The sequence below is a fragment of the Tupaia chinensis genome, unplaced genomic scaffold, assembly GCF_000334495.1.
Source record: "Tupaia chinensis unplaced genomic scaffold, TupChi_1.0 Scaffold000154_1, whole genome shotgun sequence".
Lineage (NCBI taxonomy): Eukaryota > Metazoa > Chordata > Mammalia > Scandentia > Tupaiidae > Tupaia > Tupaia belangeri.
The window spans coordinates 302,902-310,301 of NW_006159625.1; the positions used below are offsets into that span (position 1 = coordinate 302,902).

The 7,400-nt window shown below is 38.3% G+C and overlaps 1 pseudogene; it reads right to left on the reverse strand.

Annotated features, from left to right (window-relative positions):
- Positions 1-816: 816 nt before the first annotated feature.
- On the reverse strand, positions 817-1,360 carry LOC102486400 (chromobox protein homolog 3 pseudogene; annotated as a pseudogene).
- Positions 1,361-7,400: the final 6,040 nt, after the last annotated feature.

Below are 7,400 nucleotides of genomic sequence, written 5' to 3' on the forward strand. Positions count from 1 at the left end.
AGTGAGCACATGCACTCTCAGAATAAAAACAAATATACATGAATAACAATAGAAAACAGTAAATAAGTTTAGTAGTTTATCATTTTAACTGTTGAAGCAAATCAATTGCTCACTAACTGTCCTCTAATCTGTACACCAAAAACAAGATGTAAATTTGTCTGTACTTCCAGTTTAATTTCATTTTTCTTTCACTTAAGAAGACATATAGTTTTCTTGTGAATGAAAGAATTTTTATTATCAGACTATCTTTGATCTGCCTCAATTTATAAAAAAAGCTAAATCATTTATAAATTTGAAAAATCTATTATTTAAATCAAGTTTAAAGACTATATAGCATGATGGTTAAATTCAGGGTCCCTGGAGTCAGACTGCCTGTATTTGATTCCTTGGTTTTCTACTTATCATCTGAGCGATAATGGCCAACTTGCTGAACACTGTATATTAGCTAGTATCTACGCATCCCTCCTGGCCTTCTCACTGTCATTTTCCACCATGCTCTGTATCCCTGAGCCAGACTTGATGACTTGTATAAAAGGTATTTTAATTTTTTTAAATTGAGAATTATTTAATGTTTTAAAGGAACATAAAACTATTTATTGACCACTGTTCACCCATATCTACAGTAAAGTAAGTAATATACAATTAGATAACATTGTGATTACTACAATTACTGGTTTTCCTTTCTTCAGCTATACCATCAATAAAAATCCAAGACCCAGATTTTATTTATATCTATCTATCTAGATATACTTATATCTAGTGCATAGATATCTAGATATCTATATCTACATAGATAGATACAAACAATGCAAACAATTATTGAGCTTCATCTTTTGGACAAGAATACCAAGTTAGTCTCTCTCCATAAAAAGTCATTTCAGTTTGAGGACACTTCATATTTGCTTCTTTTGCCAGGACCAAATCTGCCTCATCTGAATCTTTCCATCTCATGAGAAGCATCCACTCCCCACTTCTGTCTGTGGCATCAATTTTTCACGCAGGATTCAGACTTCTGGGAAGTCCTCTTGGTTTATCAGCAGCATCTCTCTTCTTAGATTTGCTATCATCAGATTCAATGTCAGATAAAGATTTTCTGTTTGTACCATCTTTTTCTTTACCAGCATTTTGAGAATTAAGTACTTCAGTTAACTCTGGACAATCTACATTTTCTTCCGGTTCCCAAGTATTGTCAGCATCTGTAAAATCCTTTCCACTTCAGGAAATAACACACCTTCCCATTGACTATGAGTCGGTCCAGTACTTTTCCCACCGCAAATTCTTCAGGCTCTGCCTCTTCAACTTTTTTACTCTTTCCATTCTGTTTCTTACCCATTTTTCGCAATGTTTTATTGGCGGCCATTTTTTACTGCAGACTGTAACGCCGTTTGGGGTATGGCGCCTGATGGTCTCTGGAGTAAGGAGAGAGCAAAGAGGGGCGAGGATGGTTCCAAGAGTCTTGTGTGTGTGTGGGGGGGGTGGTGGTGGTGGTGATGGGGTGCGGGAAACTGCTCAGTCTTGCTGCAGGAACCCACTGGCACCAAAGCTGGACTCACACACTTCCTCGTCCCTAGCGGGTGGATGCCTCCAAACGCTGGGGGTGGGGAACAGGGAGCTAAGAACAGAGGTCCTCCCACTCCGGCCACCTTCTGCAAAGACTTCTGAACTGGAGGGGCAGTCCCTGATGTTGGCCAGGGCTGGTCTGGGCAGGCTAAACAGTAATTTGTCGGCTAGAAGTCGCCTCGAGTGTTCCTGGAAGGGGCCTAGAGGAGCCTCTGTAGTATGGAGGATACACACGAAGCTAGAATTATTACTGTCATTATTACTATTTTTTAAAATTTGCTATAGGGCACGTGCACATGACAAAGAGAGAGAGAGAGAGAGAGAGAGAGAGAGAGAGAGGCGGAAAGTGAGAAAGTAAGCCCTCAGGCCCAGAATTCAAACTGTGGTCTACCATGTGGCACTCCAGGGCCTTAACCACTGTGCTACTTGCTGACCTTGCTTTGAAGAAGAAATAATTACATTAAACAATTTCTGAAAGGGAGTAGGTTCTCTGTACGTGCTAGCTCTTATTGCAATTCAGCATGGAAGTTATTGCTTTACACCCAAGTATCAAGAAACTGTGTAATAGAACCTTTTTCTTTACCTGAACAAACTTTTGGTTTGGAGTGAAAGAGCTCCATCTTCGAAAAAACTCATTTTTCTTTTCTTCCTGAGCAAAGGAGAATCTACATAGCATGACCTCTTTTGCAATTTGATATGGCTAAATGCCTAAATATCCGCCAGCTACAATGAGAGCAGAACTGAGGGATGGCCCTGTGGGTCACAAAGGCTTCTGTGTCCCCTATTGTCTTTTCTTTTATGGCTAACTGAAATGGCAACCCCCAAAGCACTCTTTAAATTGTCGCCTATTGCAGTGTGGTTATCTCTCTGAACCCTGAAGGATGACATGCAGAGATCAGCCCACCAGCCAGAACTCTTGAGTTGGGCTGATTTGTGGGCAATAGATGAATTTCTATTGTATCTGAGCTAATATAAGTTTTTATGACAATTTATTATCACAGCTCATATTACTCCAACTTATTTATTGGTTAATTGTATTACCACCAAGAATTTTATTTTTTTTTTATTTTATAAAAATATACAAAATCCAAATAAGTCAATATACCTGGGAACTACACAGTACTTGATTCGATGTTTTCAAAATGTCACTTAGGAGGATAATATGATTAATTAAGCATATTATGATTGAACATATCAGTAGTAAACACAACTACTCTTACTTTTATTTGCTTTTCTGGTTTGGTTATATATGAAATTTTAAATAATATTTATCACACCAATTTAATCTTCTTATATCCTTTCATGCCATGACATGAAGCACGAATCAGACTTCTCTTTTAGCCTGGAACTTACAATAGTGAAGGAGAGACAGCAGCTGACCTCTAGGCAACATATAATCTGAACAAGAAATAAACTTTAGTATTGCAAGTCGCTGATATCTTGGTGTTGTTTGCTACCCTACCATAACCTAATGAAACTGACCACATGACACTTTGACCATTTTTACCTTCTCACTTGAAGTCCTGATTGGTAGTCTTCTTTTATCCTTTAGTAAAGGGAAGACAGCATGCAAAAATTCGTAGGGTATCAGCCAAGATAAAAAGACTAAATAAAATCCTTTTCTTTTGTTACTTTCCCGTGTTTTGAATGATATAAAATATTTTCTCAGAGAAACCTGAGTTAAGTTTGGCTGGATTGTACCCTCTTATTGACATCTTACCATTCCACTTGTTCAAAGACAGAGGCAAAAGTCATGTGACAAGTAGCTCAAAGCTCTCTCAGTCCCAAGAGAACATGGCATATTCCACAGCTAAATTTTTTCCTATTGATTGCGAACAGATGAGAGCTATGCTATTTAAGGAATAGTGGATCCTGCTATTTGGCCATTATCCAAAGTAAAATGAAAGAAGGGGTGGCATTCATCTGGCTCAGCGACAGAAGACAACTAAAAATAGTCACCCAGCCCAATCACAGCAAGGCAAGTTGCTAGGCAGGGGTGCATGTTCCTCTATAGCTGAGGGTCGTCTATTCACAAGTTTTAAATTGGCTAGTATTATGTTTATTAGCCTACTATATTTATTTAATTGTTTGCTTATCTAACATCCACGTTTATGACTTTCCCACTTTATATTAACAAGATATGCAAGGACTTCAAAAAGTTTATGGAAAATGGAATTGAAGTATGTGTTGAATTAATGCAAAGATTTTTAAAATCCATGCATATTTTTATATCATATGCGTTTCCACGAACTTTTTGAAGTCCTCTCCTACAGATTAAGATGATTTACAAACTGAAGTAGTTCTCTTTCCTCAGCCCATTGAGTTTTGATACTCCTAGCTATCAGAATTTTCTTCCAAACACTATTCCCTTATTCTGAAAAGAACCATTTTTCTTTAGCTTTAAAAGTTAAAATATTTGTTTACTTATTTTTACTTTTTTTTTTTTGAGAGAGAGATTTTTGCTATAGGATGCATGAGCTTGCCAGAAAGACAGAGAGACAGAAAGTGAAAAATCACCTCCTCAGGGAGGATGTCCACGCCACAATCCCTTCTCCTCCATCTCTTCTCAGGATCTTGGGCATGCATGCATACACACCTGGCATAAGTTTAAGCCAGTGGGTCTGGAACTCGAACTGCAGTAGACTACATGGGAGTCCAGCAACATAGCTATTATGCCAACTACTGGTCCCCCAAATTAAAATCTTAACAGTGTGGTCTTTGAAGGGTGATGATTTTAATATTAGATACTTTAAGTAAATTCTTGATCAGTTGCTAGAATTGGTGTCTTTTCCACAGGTAGAATACAGTTGACCCTTAACCAATCTGGGTTTGAAATGCAGCTGTCTCCAGTTATATGCAAGTATTTTCAAAAGTACTGCAAATGTATTTTTCTTAATAATATTTCTGTTCTTGGGGACCAGCAGGTGGCGAGGTGTATAAGGTGCTGGACACTTCCATATGGCCAACTGCGTTTCAAGTAATGGACCTGGTGGCTTGCTTTCTCTCTCTTTTTTTCTCTTTCTCAAATATAGTATGTAATACATAAAACATATAAAATACACATTTATTAACCATGTTATTGGTAAGGCTTCCAGTCAATAGTAGGACATAAGTATTTATGTTTTGGAGGAGTCAAAAGCTATTCATGCATTTTCTACTGTGAAGGATCAGAGCTCCTAACCCTAGCATTGTTCAAGGGCCAACTGAAGTTGAATATAAAATACCACTGCATACCCAGGTATTTTCTTCTATGCTGAGTAATCATAATTTTGGAATATGAACCAGAGGATTAGGAGAACTCACTGAGGTAAGTGGGACAGGTGGTTGATTGGAAGAACAAAAATGACATTGCACTCCTGAGGCTCACAAGTGGCTATTGTACCACTCTCAGTAGATCTCATTTCTTTATATATATTTGAGATAATATTGAGCAATTTGCACCTTAAAATGAAATAAATTTAAAAAACATGAGAACATGGAAGAAATTCACAAACATTATATTTATTGAACAAAAGCCAGATACAAAAAAATTACAGGTGTATATACCATTTATAAGTTCAAACCTAACCTACACTGTTAGAAGCCAGATTGTCTTTATAGAAGAAGAAAAGCCTAGAAATTTGGAGGGGTCATGAGGTGGCCTTCAAGGTGATATATATATATATTTTTTTTTTTTTCCTTAGGTTTTTGCCATAGGCCACATACATTCACCAGAGAGACAGGGAGAGACAGTGAAAGTAAGAAATCACCACCTAGGGGGATGGCCACACCACAATCCCTTTATCTCCATCTTCCTCCTGGGATTTTGGGCATGCACACACATGCATCCAGCATGATTTTCAGATCTGGGAATTGAACCACACTCTGTCATGTGGGAGTCCAACATCTTAATCACCACACTCCCTGCTGGCCCTCATGTTTTATTTTTTAACCTAAGTGGTAATTACACAGATGCATTTCATTTGTAATAATTCATTAAAGTGCGTGTACACTTTTCTGCAGACATGTTACTTTTTAATAAAAACAAAAGTCATGTTCCAACACTAAAATCTCAATCATCAGTGGCAATGTCTTATTAACTGTATATTCATTATCAATTCTTCTTTGTGTATGAGCCTGCAAAGTACATGATTTATCGTGAAACTTTGCTTTGTACTTCTACAAGTCCATTAAATCAAGTTTCATTCTTTTGCAAGCCCTTTCTAACCAATTAACAACCTCCGTTTCTTGAACATGAACAAAGTCTGACCTATAATTAAATGTGAACTGACTCACAATTTCCAAACGACACTACAACATTGCTCATTGACTTCCATAACCTCACTAAGCTGTTCCTAAAGCTAAGCTGAATAGTTCTTACATGTTCTAGTAGTTGGCAGCATCTATTTAAGTTTGACCTATATATCATGGAATTTTAAAAGAGTAGATGGCTCCAGTGAAATCCAGGTAAATAAATTTTATGACCAATATAATTTAGGATATATAATTTAGGATCCGTAAAGATTTCTTCAAGCAGTCCTAGCTTATGCTGCCTACACTTCAGGATCTGATTCTTGTAATCCCTATGCATTTTGCCATTTGTTGTTTGTTCATTTATTTGTCTTGTTTTCTTTACTATATGGCATGTGCACTCACCAGAGAGTGATAGGGGGAGAGAAAGAGAGGGAAAGTGAGAAATCACTCTCAGGATAGATGGCTATCCTTCAATCTCTTCTCCTCCACTGTGCTCTTAGAATTATGGACATGCATGCACACATGCCTGGTATGATTCTCAAGATGCTGGATCAGGACATCATCAGTGAAGTTGGCTGTGTGGGATCCAGCACCTTAACCTCCACACCACCTGCTGGTCCACCGTTTGTTACTTTAATCAGGGGTCTCTAACCCCAGGGCCATGAACCAGTGCTGGTCCGTGGCCTGATGACCCCTCTTTCCCCTGCTCTGTAGTAGGAGGTGGGAGGCAGCGAAGCCATTGAAGCTTCCTGTGTTTGTAGCCACTCCCCATGGCTGGCATTGCCATCTGTGCCCTACCTCTATTGGATCAGCAATGGTACTGAGTTCTCATAGGAGCTTAAACCCTGCAAACCCTGTTGTTGTGTGATTGTTTCATTGTACATGCCAATGTGGTAGGGGTGAAAATGGGGTGCATGGAGGATTTGGTGCACTTGGGTTATCCCAGGAATACCCCCTTGCTATGGAGGGATTGTATTCCATGAGGCCTGTCTTGGTGCCAGGAGGTTGGGCACTGCTGATTTTAATAATATTTGAATATTAGACAGATTATTTTCCTTACTTGAGATTTTTAAAAATGAAATTTTGGGGAGATCACCATTACTCAGGTGAATGTTACATTATGCCCACTAATAAAAACATTTGATTTATAGTCAGGCATTTTAGGTGATACCTTACGTGTTTTATGTCCTCATCCTTATGTCAGGCTCCCCAAAGTTGATTTAGGTTCTGGACATACCAATTTTTAGCATTTGTTTTCTCCATAGACTTATTTATACAGTAACTGTGGTAGAATAGTCTTATCCCTCTGTAAAGCATAGTATCCACCTATAGATGCTGTCCAATGATTAGATGTAATTAATATTTTTTAAAAATGGTTTATTTAACTTAATTTATTTTGTTTACTTCTTTTTTAATTTGACGAGAGAGAGAGAGAGAGAGAGAGAGAGAGAGAGAGAGAGAGAGAAGGAGAGTGAGAAAGCAAGCCTCCAGGTCCGAGACTCCACACACAGTTGGCCACGTGGGAGTCCAGCACACTCAACCACTATGCCACCTGCGGGCCCCGGATGTAATGAATATTAAAACCCATAGTTGGTTTCTGGTATGTG